The sequence below is a fragment of the Haematobia irritans genome, chromosome 5 (assembly GCF_050003625.1).
Source record: "Haematobia irritans isolate KBUSLIRL chromosome 5, ASM5000362v1, whole genome shotgun sequence".
Lineage (NCBI taxonomy): Eukaryota > Metazoa > Arthropoda > Insecta > Diptera > Muscidae > Haematobia > Haematobia irritans.
Genome location: NC_134401.1, coordinates 77,772,838 through 77,788,409, shown reverse-complemented (window position 1 = coordinate 77,788,409; position 15,572 = coordinate 77,772,838). Strand labels below are relative to the sequence as shown.

Below are 15,572 nucleotides of genomic sequence, written 5' to 3'. Positions count from 1 at the left end.
GTAAAATGTAAAAAAACAAACTTTAGTTCCTCTTTATTAAAAAGTAGTCCACGAGGAGTTGACGGACACCATCAAATATAAAAGCGGGCATTAAGTTCGAGTTTTACAGCTAAAACAATTTAAAAAGTTTATTTTCTTTAAAATGAATTATTAAAGAAAAATAAAAGGAATTTTAGAGCGATGGTGTTAAATGCTAGTAAAAAACTATTCACTCCTAAATAAATTTATGTTTATATTATAAAATTATGTATGTATGTTTATACTCGACTCCACGTTCTTTTGTTAGTTTTTGAATTCCTTCCAAATTTTAAAGTTTTGTACATAAACAGTTTTTTATTAAAAAATTGTCATTTTTGCAATAAAAAATAATATTTTATCCAAAAATCAGTCAATTTCGTTTATATAGCACTGTTACTGACTATAAATCTTTAATAACACACATTTCGAAGTTTCATTTAAAAAAATTAATATAGTATAAATATAAATGTGTAAATTAAACAAAAAAAAAATGTTCGGTCGGAGCAGGGATTGAACCCACGACCCTTTGTATGCAAGGCAGACATGCTAACCACTGCTCCACGTGGCAAACAAATGTATGTTTCTGTTAAATAATGTTATGTTTGCATGGGCTCGTGGGCGCTGCAAACTATGCTATATAAATGTAACTTAAAACGATAATTATCTGCTGGTGACTATAACAGCTACGTAGCCCAGTGGATAGTGTGTTGGCTTACAAACTGTATGGTCCTCGGTTCGATTCTCCGTGCAGGCGAAAGGTAAAATTTAAAAAAAATTATAAAAGTGAATAATTTCTTCAACATTATTTGTATTACAGAAAAAGGTGCCAATAACTAAAAAATTTCGTGGAAGTGAAAATTACGAGTATGTTAGGGAATGAGCACAATCGTGTTTGGGAAAAATTCTTCCAAGCATATAATATTTTTGGCTCAAAATGCTTCCAAACATATAATATGTTCACATAAAACAAACATATTAATGTTTCGGCAGTATGCAATAATATATGTGCTTCCTGCAAAATATGTTTGGAACATATGTTAAAGAAGCGATTTTTTTTGAGGGTGTGAATAAATTTGTTTGCTTCATTTTTGTATTGAATAATTTTGTATGCTTCATTTATTTTTTTTTGTTCATGTAACTAACGTAAACCAAAAATTATTATATTATATTAATTATTATATATAACGAAAATTTCCCATTTTGGGGAAGTTTTATCCAAAATAATAGTTTTCATGAACCAAAACGAACTTATAAATTTTCTATTTATTTGTTTGGTCCGTTGATGTGTTTAAGACCTAAGATTAATTTAAAGTTACATTCATTTTTGAGTCCCCTTTTTGTGAGTGTATCTTTGGGCTAACTGTATCCCATCGGTTTAACAACGGGCTTTTTTAGGATGCGCAATTTACACACTATTAAGGACAAATTTCTTTAAATAATAACATTTAAATTAATAGTTTATAATATTGGCTTAAAAATTTTTTTCATTAAAGTTAGTACACACATTTTGAAAATTTGCGTCCCTTCGTTAAAGTTTTATGTCTTTAAATTAATGCAAATTTTCCTTAAAGTGAAGAAATACATTTTTTATTAAAAAAATTGCCCTTAAATTAACCGAAATATTAAATATTTTGATTTAAGATAAAAACTCTTCAAATATAGGCTAAGACTTAAGTTAAGGATTTTGCATCTTTGGTTTAAAGTTTTTTTGGAATTAAGACAATATTTTTTACTTCGAAGTATCTGTCATAATTTGGATTTTTAAACTGGCATTTGTTTGTACGTGAATAGCTTTATTAATAAACCGGAAAAATATAATGAAAATTCGATAAATGAGATCTGTACCCTAATGTAAATTTTATAGATCCTCGATTTAAAGCCGATAGGTCGCAAAAAATGTCCTTATTTTAAAGAACCCGCATCGTAGGCTCGGAATCAATATCAAAATCCTTAAAAGAAGGTCAAAATCTTTGGATCCAAGTAAACTTTTTTTTGTGTAATACATTTTTCAACGAATATAGTTCATTTTTCTTACTGTCAAATACGCATTAGAATAATATTAAACTCATATTTTGTAAATCTCGCATCCAAAAATTTAGGTTGCGTAATCTTCAATATCACGTAAATATTTTTTTAGTGTAAGAACAAAGCACATTTCTATACTAACAACAAGTTCACTTACCCATACAAAAGTTTCCTTAAAATTGGTAGAAATGTCCTCTGCAGTAATAACCCACGCAAAAAAATAATTCTTTCCTCCACTGAAAAAAAGCATACTCGGTTCCAAAGATTTTTTCTTTACTTTAAAAAATTTGGTATTGATTCCGAGCCAGAGAAGCGGAGAATACAAATAAGGATACTTTTAAGACACAATTCTCTTCTAAATTTAGGTTTTGTGTACTTGCTTCTAGGAAGCAAATTTAAATTTTCGTATATTGGAGGCGATTCCCAAATGTTGGAAGACGTTTTCAAACGTCATATGCCCGATTGCGTCGCCGAATTTGATCCCTGATTGCATCAGTGTACCATGGACAAGAGGAATTCCTGAGTCCAATAGTCCTTACGGGGACATGTCTGTCATACAAATTTATCTTCAACAGATACATGATACCAGCAGTCAGACCAATTCTCACAGGCCACGTCTCGCATCAAAGACTCCAAGTCCATAGAGAAAAGGAAAGTCCATAGAGAAAGGAGGAATCACAGTCAAAACCAGCTGATTTCATCAGTACTGCGCCCTTCGTCTTTCTTCGAAAGTCTGAAAATGCTTTAAGCGTGCGATTTCTATCAAATGGTGTATAGAATTTGACTATCGCCGGAGTCAATTTTTCTTTATTCCAAGTATGTTCAAAAAATTTTACGAATTAAATGCCAGTGAAATTTAAATGACATAGAAATAACTTCAATGCAAACTAAAGCAGAATTTTACCGTACACCTCTCAAAAATAGTGAGAATGAACTACAGCGACTATTTCTTATTGTTCATGAAATGGGTCAGATTTATTAAAGTCAAGTTGATCTCAGTTCATCGGATTTTTTTTATGTAAAGATAACCATTTTAAAATTGAATCACCTAACTCTAAGGACAAAACGCTTCGCTGAATAGTTTATAGATTTTTGGTAAAGTCGAAAAATCTTTGTAACAAAGAAATAAGCAAAAATGGCTTTCGTTATTTGAGGACATGGACGTGTTGGGCTTATGACAATCTTGTTTTAGAGTGCCGGATCATTTCTGAAAAAAAAAACAAACGAACAGCATTTTTGTTTGGACTCAAAATTTTTCCATCCACCTATATTCTTTAAATTAATTACACAAAATACATATTATGTAGATTGTCATCACAGTTTTCTCAATGCCTTTCGATCAACATTTCATTAAGAGAATCACTTCTTCCCATCCGTATTGCTGGCGGTGAGATACGTTTGAAATATTACCATCATCCGTAGTGAAATAAGGCCAAGTGATGCGTGCTATAACATAGCAAATATACTGAGGTTGCTCCACATTGACTCTCATCAATATTTGAAGAAGATGAAGAACACTAAAAATCCATCTGTTAAACATGAAATTTGTCAATAAATGGTTTTGTAGAGAAAACAAAAAAAAAAAAATGAAATTTCTCTTTGCAAATCATTGCACGAATTGATTTTACAAAAAGTTTTCGAAATGTGCATTTGCATGACTGGATGAATATGCAGGCAACAGACCTGTGTATGAGTGCCAACATGCATTTATTGAGTGTGAGTGTGTGTGTGTGTGCGTGTGGTTGTTGTTCGTAAGCACATTCGTCCATAAATATGTTTATTTATAGCTTTCTTTGCTGCTATAAATTTTAATATCTATGCAAATATTTGTCCTCATATACACACGCACACACACAACCACTACATAGATGACGACAAACGAATTCCAATAGCACACCATGCAAAAACGCACTTATCCTGGTTCAAATGCAAATTTTGCCTTAAAGGAAATAATAAATCACGGAAACTGGTTTTCTTTGAAATGAAGAAGTATTTCATATTTTTTCTCTGATTCGCCGATATACATATGATGAATGTATGCGTTAGCACATGACATACATACATACACCATGTATGTGTGCAGGTGTTTACATAGTATTTATTTAAATGCTCCATATAAATTAAATCAATTGGAATTGTCAGCATAAACAAGATATTCGTACACTGCAAATAAAAAAAATATATTTTGGTAATTTTCTAGATTATGCAACCAAAATTTAAGGACATAAAATTTATACAATATTAAAAACAAATTTCTTTCTAATAAACAAATGTTAATTGAACGAAAGTTTGTGATCTGCATCTTAAAATTTTTTGTTAATTAAATACCCAGCAAAAAAATTTGAAGTTGTTCCACAAACATTTCTTTAAAAGGGCATCCCGGAATCCCCCATTAATTTTTTCCACTTCCGATGCAGTCCCTTTGAACAAGTCCACAAACATTTCTTTTAAAGCGCATCCCGGGATCACCTATCGATTTTTTTCCATTTCCGATGCGGTCCTTTTGAACAAGTCTTAGACATTAGGCTGTTTTAAGTGCAAATTTTAATTTTGGACAATAAAATGTCGCAAAAAAGAATAGAAATTAATAAAAAAGTAAAAAAAATATTAAAAAAATTATAATAAAAAAGTTCATCCCCGGTGGGATTTGAACTTGTGCCGTTTGACTTTATCACATCCATGGAAGTTCTTTTGAGAAGGTTTTTCAAATAACGTTCGTTTTTAATTTTTTTGTTGATTTTTAATGGAAAAAATATTTTTATACAAAAATATAAGCAAAACAAAAAAAAAACACAAACAAACAAAATAACAAGTATATAAAGCAGTAAGTTCGGTCGGGCCGAATCTTAAATACCCACCACCATGAATCAAATATTATAGTTTCCGGTGAAAATTTCAGGGGGATTTGGTGACAAGCAGATCAGTTCAACCAGTACACTTCCCGAAGATAAATTCAAAGATTTTACCTAGGAAGACTAGATCAGATTCTGGATTTATAAGAACCATATTTGTTTGAGTTTTAGAGGAATTATAAACATCGTGTGCAAGTATGCAAGAAAATGAAATGAAAATGAAATAACGCCTTGATTTAAAATCTAACATCTGTAGATTTTTACCCCCATTATTTAAATGATTACCAGAAGTAAAATCTGGAAACTATAATTCAGTTTCAAGCAATTTTCATTATCAGTGCACATGGACCGATATTCACCATTTTCGGCACACCTCTTTATGTTCCTAAAATACTTCTAGATTTAAAATTTCAAGAATTAAAATCTATTTGGGAGATAAACCAAAACATGGACCAATACACGCCATTTTCGGCTCTCATATTTAAGGTCCTAAAATACGTGGAGATTTCTCATTTCAGGCAAATTGGATAAAAACTACGGATTTTAGAAGCCTAAAAAATAAAATCATTTCTTGCACATCTATTTGTATTCATAAAAACCTCCAGATTTTCGATTTCAGGCAAAGTGGACAACAATTACGGTAGAAGCCCAACAAGTAATATCGGTATATCGGTCTATCTGATGACTATATCAAAACATGGACCTATACTCACCATTTTCGGCATACCTTTTTATGGTCCTAAAATACCTCTAGATTTCCATTTGAGGCAAGTTGGATAAAAACTACGGTTTCTATAAGCCCAAGAATAAAATCGGGAGATCGGTCTATATGGGGGCTATATAAAAACATGGTCCGATACTCATCATTTTCAGCACTCTTTAGGGTTTTAAAATACCTCTAGATTTCTAATTTCAGGCAAATTGGATAAAAACTAAGGATTCTATAAGCCCAAGACCCCAAATCGGGAGATCGGTCTATATGGGGGATATACCAAAACCTGGACCGATACTCACCATATTTAGCACACCTCTTTATGGTCTTAAAATACCCCTAGATTTCAAATTTCAACCAAATTGGATAATAACTACGGATTCTAGAAGCCCAAGAAGTAAAATCGGTCTATATGGGGGCTATACCTAAATATCAACCGATAGTCATCATTTTAGGCACACCTCTTAATGGTGCTAAAATACCTCTAGATTTCCAATTTCAGGCGAATTGGATAGAAACTATCGATTCTAGAAACCCTACAAATATAATCGGGAGATCGGTCTATATGGGGGCTATACCAAAACATGGACCGATACTCACCATTTTTGGCACACCTCTTTGTGGTCATAAAATACCTCAAGGTTTCCAATTTCAAGCAAATTGGATAAAAACTACGATTTCTATAAGCCCAAGACCCCAAATCGGGAGGTCGGTTTATATGGGGACTATATCAAATCTTGGACCGATATAGCCCATCTTCGAACTTGACCTGCCTGCAGCCAAAAGACGAGTTTGTGCGAAATTTCAGCACGATTGCTTTATTATTGAAGACTGTAGCGTGATTACAACAGACAGACAGACATCCAGACGGACAGATGGACAGACGGACATGGCTATATCGTCTTAGAATTTCTCCCTGATCAAGAATATATATACTTTATATAGTCGGAAATCGATATTTCGATGTGTTACAAACGGAATGACAAACTTATTATACCCCCGTCACCATTCTATGGTGGTGGGTATAAAAACGATGCATACTCGTACAGAGAAAAAAAGTGAATATTTGAATCAAATACAAAAATTGTAATTTCAATTATTTTTGTATTTGATTTTCAGCTTATTACGAAAATCATAAATCCAATTACCCAAATTGTAAGATTGTCAAAAAAATTATGGAATGTTTCAATTGAGTAAGAAGGTAATTGGAATATGTCATAACACCCAATTGAGATAGTAATTAATCCGAATACTTTACTCGTAGTACTTGAAGTAAATGATTCTTTTATTAAATTTTGTAACCTATATCAGTTACTATTGTAATTGCGTTTATTATGATGATAATCAATATAAATACAACCTGAAAATTGGTTTATGCTTTTTATTACAAAAAGTCTTTAATATAAAATATATATTGTTTAAATGCAGCAAAATACAAAACTTAACTTCTACACGCGAAATGTAATTATTATCGCATAACAAATTGTTGGACGAAAAAATACAAAATATTTAAGGTAAACGACGTATTTAACAGGAAAGACAATAATTTTAAGGAGGTTCACAAAAAGTTTTTTTTAATTATCTGCGCCACCTGGTGGAATTAGGCTTCCCATATCTTCCTCATTTCCACATGATTTTGTTGGTCATCTATACTTGCTCTTCTGTAATACTAACAATTTATAAGCATATATTCGATATCATAGTTTTATATAATTTAACCTGCATAACCATATAATTTCTGAAAAACGCCATTTCCTCTAAGCCAAATAGTCCTGATAGTCGTCTTATATTGATTTGTTTACTTTGCAAGCTTCTCTGTTTCTAGACCAGTTAGAAATACATACACTAGCACACAGTTCAATTTGTATCCTAAAACAAAACAAAACTTTTCCGCAAGATGTTTTAGGTATTTTTATGTAATATTCTTCGCAAAATACACCCAAAGAAAAAATACTTTCCTCCTTAACGAAATTTTAGACAAACGAAATTCCTCTTTATTAAAAAGTACTTTCTTTAAGAGAAAATAAACCCCAATTTATAAAAAAGCGTTGCCATCATTGTCCGTAATCTTATTTATTTGCATTTAAAGAAAACTTTTTAGCTTCAAAAGAAAACTACGTTTGTCTAAAATTTCGTTCCTCAGAAAAGAAAACTCTTCTTGGAGTTAGCATGAGTACCCATCTTTATTTTGTAAAAATGCAAGAGAACAAGTTCTTCCCACTCATATCGTACTTGAGCGTTCACAATGCGCTAACTTTATTTATGAAGAGAATTCTTCCACTAACATATAGTTTTCCAAAAAAATGTCAAAAAAAATGTATATACTTACTTACGATAAAATAAAACTTATGCTCCAAAAAACTTTTTTTGAGATATCGATGATATCGAAGAATCGCGACACCGACACAACGTTTTATTTGCATGTAACTCGATTTGGATATCCCTGTTTGTTGCCTATTATATTAACGGCCATTTTCATGAAGCTCCGTTAGGCTTTAACTGCCAGTTAACAGAAAGTAAATTGCAAATATATTCTCTCCAGTTAACTTTAACTGAAAAATTTTCGTCAGTTAAGTTCCTAACTAGCATATGGAATATATATGCAAAATGGCAGCTTCGTCCCTTATACGGTTCAAAAGTTGGTTAGTTAACGGAACACTAACGAAGCTTTATGAAAATGGGGGTAAATTCTACTTCATCATTCTTATTTATTTATTTATTTTTCGTTGCGTAGCAACGTCATAAGTAGTGTTGGAATTCATTCTATTGTTGTAGAACAAATTATTTGAGTAATTGAATCGAATGATATTTAGTTTCCATGTGTTTGGCAATTACGTAGTATATTTAGGTTAGGTTAGGTGGCAGCCCGATGTATCAGGCTCACTTAGGCTATTCAGTCCATTGTGATACCACATTGGTGAACTTCTCTCTTATCACTGAGTGCTGCCCGATTCCATGTTAAGCTCAATGACAAGGGACCTCCTTTTTATAGCCGAGTCCGAACGGCGTTCCACATTGCAGTGAAACCACTTAGAGAAGCTTTGAAACTCTCAGAAATGTCACCAGCATTACTGAGGTGGGATAATCCACCGCTGAAAAACTTTTTGGTGTTCGGTCGAAGCAGGAATCGAACCCACGACCTTGTGTATGCAAGGCGGGCATGCTAACCATTGCACCACGGTGGCTCCCCAGTAGTATATTTAAAACAATAACTTTTTCAATTTCAGTTTTTTAAATTTTTTCATCCAAATGAACTTCTAAGGCACAACTTCTAAAACAATGCAAAAGATCAAAAAAATGCATTATTTCCGTCCTATGACAATCATCATTTGGAGATGATTGAGTGACTCACAAATTGTGGACCCCCAACTGAAGTACTTTTTTGTGTGTTCGTCTTTTAAGCACTTCTGTCTCTGAAGTAAGGCGAATTGTCCTTGAAGTCAATATATTTGCCATAGAGCAATAATCATTTAAATATCAGAAATATGTGTGTTTACTAAATAATAGTAAACTGCACAATATGTAATATTTAACATTTTACTTTAAACTCCAATAAAGGAAATGCAATCTAAACTTGTATTAAAATATCACTCGCTGTACTATCCCAGCAAAAAAAGCGTCGCCAAAAAATAATGAAAATGTTCTTTTTGGATCCGGAAGTGGTGCAAAATCAGCGCAGAAGCGATGAATTTAACACGAGCTTGTCATAGGACGGATGTCCACCATTTCAAATGCCGTTGCACTGAATTTGCAGCACTTTTTAATGTGTGATTCGAAGTCAGTGTTTTGGATATAAATATAAAAAAAAATTGCAATAATTTGCCAAATAAATGATTTTTATAATTTTTTATGATTTTTAAAGCATTGTACCGTTTGTCGTTTTCCAAGCGACAATGTGAACAATCATGTTCTTGACGACAACATCGCTTACATTTTCGTGTACTTTGTACGGTTTCGTTGACGACAATGTAAAAGACAGTTTCTTTTACAATCTCATCAGTGACACATTAGAACCCACCTGACCACAACATTCGTTATCGTATTCGATATAGAAATATTCTCGGGTTTTTCTCGAAAAAAAAACTATCGAAAACGATATCGAGAATGGTTCGTAAAAATTTCGAAAAACGTTCATCTGTCGTGCTGTTACTGCCAGCAAACTCTTCTTTTTCGAAGGCTTGCTAGTGATTCGTTAAAGAAGGTTTCGCGATATCTATAATTGATCGTTAACGAATCTATTTCGAATTCGTTTTCGTATTCGATATCATTCCGCTTTCGAAGGTTTTCTACACTGTTTTATTCCCATTTTGTTCCCAGTATAAGTTGTGTAGTAAAAGAAAATTTTCAAGTTTGTTTTTATTTTATTACAACACAATATAGATAATTATAATACAAAATAATATAGATATTAGTGTTGCGAACAAAATACTTAAAATATTTAAATTTGGGAATACATAAAGGGTGATTTGTTAAGAGCTTGATAACTTTTTTAAAAAAAAAAAACGCATAAAATTTGCAAAATCTCATCGGTTCTTTATTTGAAACGTTAGATTGGTCCATGACATTTACTTTTTGAAGATAATTTCATTTAAATGTTGACCGCGGCTGCGTCTTAGGTGGTCCATTCGGAAAGTCCAATTTTGGGCAACTTTTTCGAGCATTTCGGCCGGAATAGCCCGAATTTCTTCGGAAATGTTGTCTTCCAAAGCTGGAATAGTTGCTGGCTTATTTCTGTAGACTTTAGACTTGACGTAGCCCCACAAAAAATAGTCTAAAGGCGTCAAATCGCATGATCTTGGTGGCCAACTTACCGGTCCATTTCTTGAGATGAATTGTTCTCCGAAGTTTTCCCTCAAAATGGCCATAGAATCGCGAGCTGTGTGGCATGTAGCGCCATCTTGTTGAAACCACATGTCAACCAAGTTCAGTTCTTCCATTTCTGGCAACAAAAAGTTTGTTAGCATCGAACGATAGCGATCGCCATTCACCGTAACGTTGCGTCCAACAGCATCTTTGAAAAAATACGGTCCAATGATTCCACCAGCGTACAAACCACACCAAACAGTGCATTTTTCGGGATGCATTCTGGTTCTGGTTGCTTCTGGTTGCTCTTCACTCCAAATGCGGCAATTTTGCTTATTTACGTAGCCATTCAACCAGAAATGAGCCTCATCGCTGAACAAAATTTGTCGATAAAAAAGCGGATTTTCTGCCAACTTTTCTAGGGCCCATTCACTGAAAATTCGACGTTGTGGCAGATCGTAAGTCTATTCATGATGAAATGTCAAAGCATACTGAGCATCTTTCTCTTTGACACCATGTCTGAAATCCCACGTGATCTGTCAAATACTAATGCATGAAAATCCTAACCTCAAAAGAATCACCCTTTATTTAAAGTGATTTAAGGCACTGCATTGACTTCTTTGCGCGGAATTTCTTATTAAGCCGGTTGTGGCTATGCCATTGAAAAGGACTATAATCAATGAGTAACATTTTCCTGGATACATCTGAAAATTAAACATGAAAGAAAATTGGTAGTTTTTTAAAATATATATAAATAAATTACCTTACCCCTTTTAGATTCGCTAAGACACTTCACCCGCACTTAAAGTGGCAGTCCGATTAAGATTCAGGCTCACTTAGACTATTCAGTCCCGCACTTAACAATTTCTTAAACTGAAATGACTTTTTAATCTCTGTCTTTGTCAAAAACAAACATGGCGGAACACCAACAAATAAGCTGAAATATATTCGTTATTACTTCGAAACAACGAACGTTCGAAATATTTCTATTATCGAACTTTTCTCGAATAATGTGCTCGTAAATTTATTTCGAAAAATGTTCGCTTTAGCGAACCTTCGCCATTTCTCGGCACTTTGGTCGGGTGGGAAGACACAAACAATGACATGCCCGTGTAGTAGTAAATGTGGCGAGTAAGTGGTTACTGAACCTTGGTGCAGGTTTACCTATACTTGTTGTCGTATATTTCACTCTCCATTATAGTATTTCTCTTTTGAATCTTCTCTCGAAAATTATTGTAAATCTTTTAAATATTTTATAGTCATCTGTAAAAAATGTTTCCATTTGATTATTTTAGCATTTCAGGTGTTAATACCCAAACATATATCGTTGCTTCGGAATATATGATACGCACATTGTTTGTTCATGTGTCGCGCCCATTAATCTTGATCGAATCTGATTAGTTTGGCAAATAATATACGATTTGACAATTCCAAATGATAGGCGAGCAATGTATTTCACTTTACTTTTATGGTATTCTATAAATATATATTTGAGATTGATACACTGTATCATTTTTCCATAGATACTATAGGTAGATCATCAAAGGAATATTTAACAGGCAATTGTTTTCGTTTTTCATCGGGAATAATGAACATTTCTAAATGAAGACAATTTTAACTAACATACGTGAGGAAGCATTACGAAATAACCAAGGTAGAGACAAGGATAATGATATCGTCGAAGGTTTCATTTGTCCTCAGCAACAGACGTGTCACAAACACAGCCACCAGTACGACATTAGATTCTACTTCATAGCGAGCGGAAATGATCGCTAAATTGTTTTTCGAAAATTTAATAATGATACTGGATTACTGTTTGTTTTGTTAACCCAACCCACCGAGCTGGGGGGTGGAAAGGGATGGCCGAGTATCGTTGACTTTCGCACTGTTGTTATCATTGATTTATATGCAGATAGTATATTCCGATGGAAGAATGAAATGTGAAAAATAACATTTATTTACATGAACATATGCACCATATACACGTATACGAGAGGATATCTGGGGGTCCATGAGTCTGCCAGCGTCTCAGAGAATTCAAAAATGTAAATTTATACGTGAATGAGTGTTTGAACACGTTTTGAATTGAGCCGACAAACTGAAACTGAAAAAAATGAAACAGGAAATGTAGACCCTGTCGGTTAGTTGGAACGGGGGAATTGCCTTGCATGGCGCGTTCCAAGCGGAAAAAAATAACAAAAAGGACATGAACAACTGCGTTAGTGTTTCAAATGAAATGAATCCATTTTTTTTTTTGAGTTCCTCGTGACTCTGCTGGTTGGTGTTGGTGTTGGTGTTTCGCATCATTGTCTTTGTTTTTATACATTACGTGACGCACGTTGGAACCAAGTATTTTGATATGAATGCGAAAGTGAATGAATGTATGAATCCCTTTAATAACAACCGAACGTAGGAAGGAGGAACAAATGTTCGATCGAACAAACGATATGTAAACGAGCTGAAGTTAGACAATGAATATTATTCAGTGATTACCACACTCTACGCTTTGAACACAGGCAACCAACTACCCACTCACCGCATCCGTATCCGCATTCATAGAAGCTTAACAGCATATACGCATTCATTTGCACATCGCATACATATGGGCCTACTTAGCCAAGAGCTCTTGGGTGTCTGCCAAATCAGCGGATTGGGCGGTGAGGTAAATTGGGAGCTGAACTCATATCAAATGACTCCTGATATTTACATACCACACGCCGCAATGTAATGCCATACCATACGGCTTGTATTCAGCCTACTGTAGATGGCAGGTTGATATGCAAATCCGACACGTAAGAAATCACAAATCAGTTAAAATTGAAATCGTGTGAGAATGCTTCATTTGCTGCGGCGACAGACAATGGTGATAGTTGCTAAGGTTCTATATTATGAGGCCTTTAGACATTGTTCACGTTGATAAAACTTAATAAAGGAGTTAAACCATGGATCCACTTTTCATGTATTTTCACAATTATAGGTTAGTATACATGATGAACTCTCAAACGCTGCTGGAATTTATCAAAAAATCTTGCGAAATAGGAATGCTGCTCAGAAGTCCATCGATAAATTTTATTTATTTTTATTTTGAAACAAGTAGAGTAAACCTATACTTCTGACGATGATTCCGATTGGAACGATATTTTACAGAGGGGCCGAACGAAAAAGACCGTTTCTCATACGTTTCGGTATGAAAATTATATGATTAGAACTGATTTCTTAAATATAATATCTCTGAATATAAACATCCCAGCAAAAAAAAAAAGCGTTACCAAAAAAGAAGTGAAAATGTTCTTTTTGATACGGAAGTAGATACAGGGGCTTGTCATAAAACCATTTCAACAGCCGTTGCACTGAATATGCATCACTTCTTGAGGTGTGATACGAATGTAATGTTTTGGATGTGAATAAAAAAATGTTGTAATATTTCGATAAATAAATAATTTTTATGATTTTTAGTGTATTCTTACGTTTGTCTGAAACGCTTGATCTCAACTATTTTCAAAAATTCGCAATTTTTCTAAAATAGATTTAGCATTTCTTTCGACAAAATTTAAATAATTTGTACCATTTTATTTATCCTTACTCTGTTTTTAACCAATTTGAAACAAAACATGTTAAAAATATGAAAAAATATAGTTATAATAAATTTAATTAATAGAATTTCCTGAGTGTTAAAATAAAGAACATCCTTGAAAGGACATTTTTAAAGTTGTGCCTTTAGAAGTACTTCCAATTTTCTTGCTGGGATATATTAATTTGGCAATTTCGTGTAAACATATATATATGTTTAGAAAAGTCAGAATGTGTGCGAGTGTGAATAGAGAAACAAAATAAAGAAGGCGACGAAAATAGATAACGAAAGATATGTAGAGATATGTTAAACTATATGTTTAATTACAACTAACAAAAATGTTGGTTGCTGACTACACCTTCACGATTGCTTATAGGCTGACATATTTTGTATAGAAAAAAAAATGTTTTGAGTGTACTATTCAAATAAATTACAAACATATGTTTTTATTTGTATTCGAACACAATTATACGAGTATTTAAGATATTTTGCTGCAAATAAACAAATGTTTAAAAACTAGAATTCACTATTTGGGGTCTCAAAAATACATAATATGTTTGTTCTGTCTCCGTAGATATGAGTGGAATTCTAGTAACCTTCCTCGTTATAAATACAGGCTGAATATAATGAAACTCTCAACGTTAAAGAGTCGCCGTACAATGCTAAATATTAGTTTCTTGGCTAATGTTATTCAAGGACGAACGGATTGTGTCTATATTTTGAATGGGGTCCTTGTGAATGTTCTTCTGAGGCCGCCACGAAACTGCCAGCTGCTGAAAATTCCTTTTTCTCGCTCAAATTATGAGAATAATGACCCAATACTTCGTCTGTATGTAGGCCGGTAGCCTCTATTTGTAGTGCCCGTATAAATAAGTTTATTATAATTTATAATTATAATAAATTAAGTAATAAATAAAAACTTCGACTGTTCTTCCAATTCAATAAGTATTTCTTCTTACTGGACTTATCTGAAAATCATACTACACTTAAGCGTAAATTAATACTATTTTTAAATTCATATTTATATATTTAGTCCTTATTTAGTAAGGATTAGTTAATTATATAATTAATTATTATTTTATTATATACATATAATAAGTCTGTAAGGATTATTTGATCTATAGACTTAAGAATAAAAAAAAAAAAACAATTTTTTGTTTGAAAATATGAAGCAGAATATGCACTCAAAAAAAGTTTACTTGAATCCAAAGGTTTTGACCTTCCCTTAAGGATTTCGGTATTGATTCCGAGCCAAAGATGCGGCTTCTTTAAAATAAAGAAATTTTTTAGTTACCTATCTGGCTTTAAATCTAGGACCAATAAAACTAAAATTAGGATACAGATCTCATTTATCAAATTTCCATTCTCTTTTCACGATTTATTAATAAAGGTTCTCACGTATCAACACATGCCAGTTTAAAAATCTAAATTATAACCGATACTTCAAAGTAAAAAATGTTTTCTTAATTCCAAAAAAAAAAAAACAAAGATACTAAATCCTCAAAATAAGCCTTAGCCTATATTTGAAGAGTTTTTATCTTAATTTAGGACATTTTTTTTAAATCAAAAATGTGTTTCCTTACTTTAAGGA

The 15,572-nt window shown here is 32.9% G+C and overlaps 2 long non-coding RNA genes across 2 annotated transcripts in view; one reads left to right on the top strand and one right to left on the bottom strand.

The window, feature by feature from the left end:
• The window catches only part of LOC142241180 (uncharacterized), a 378,900-nt gene that overhangs the window by 147,411 nt on the left and 215,917 nt on the right, over positions 1-15,572 (top strand). The gene's annotated exons all lie outside the window — the stretch shown is intronic.
• On the bottom strand, positions 7,059-8,209 carry LOC142241966 (uncharacterized). The gene is made up of 3 exons (XR_012723893.1): positions 7,937-8,209; positions 7,327-7,492; positions 7,059-7,268 (listed from the first exon to the last, which is right to left on the bottom strand). It is a non-coding gene; the product is annotated as an uncharacterized LOC142241966 (long non-coding RNA).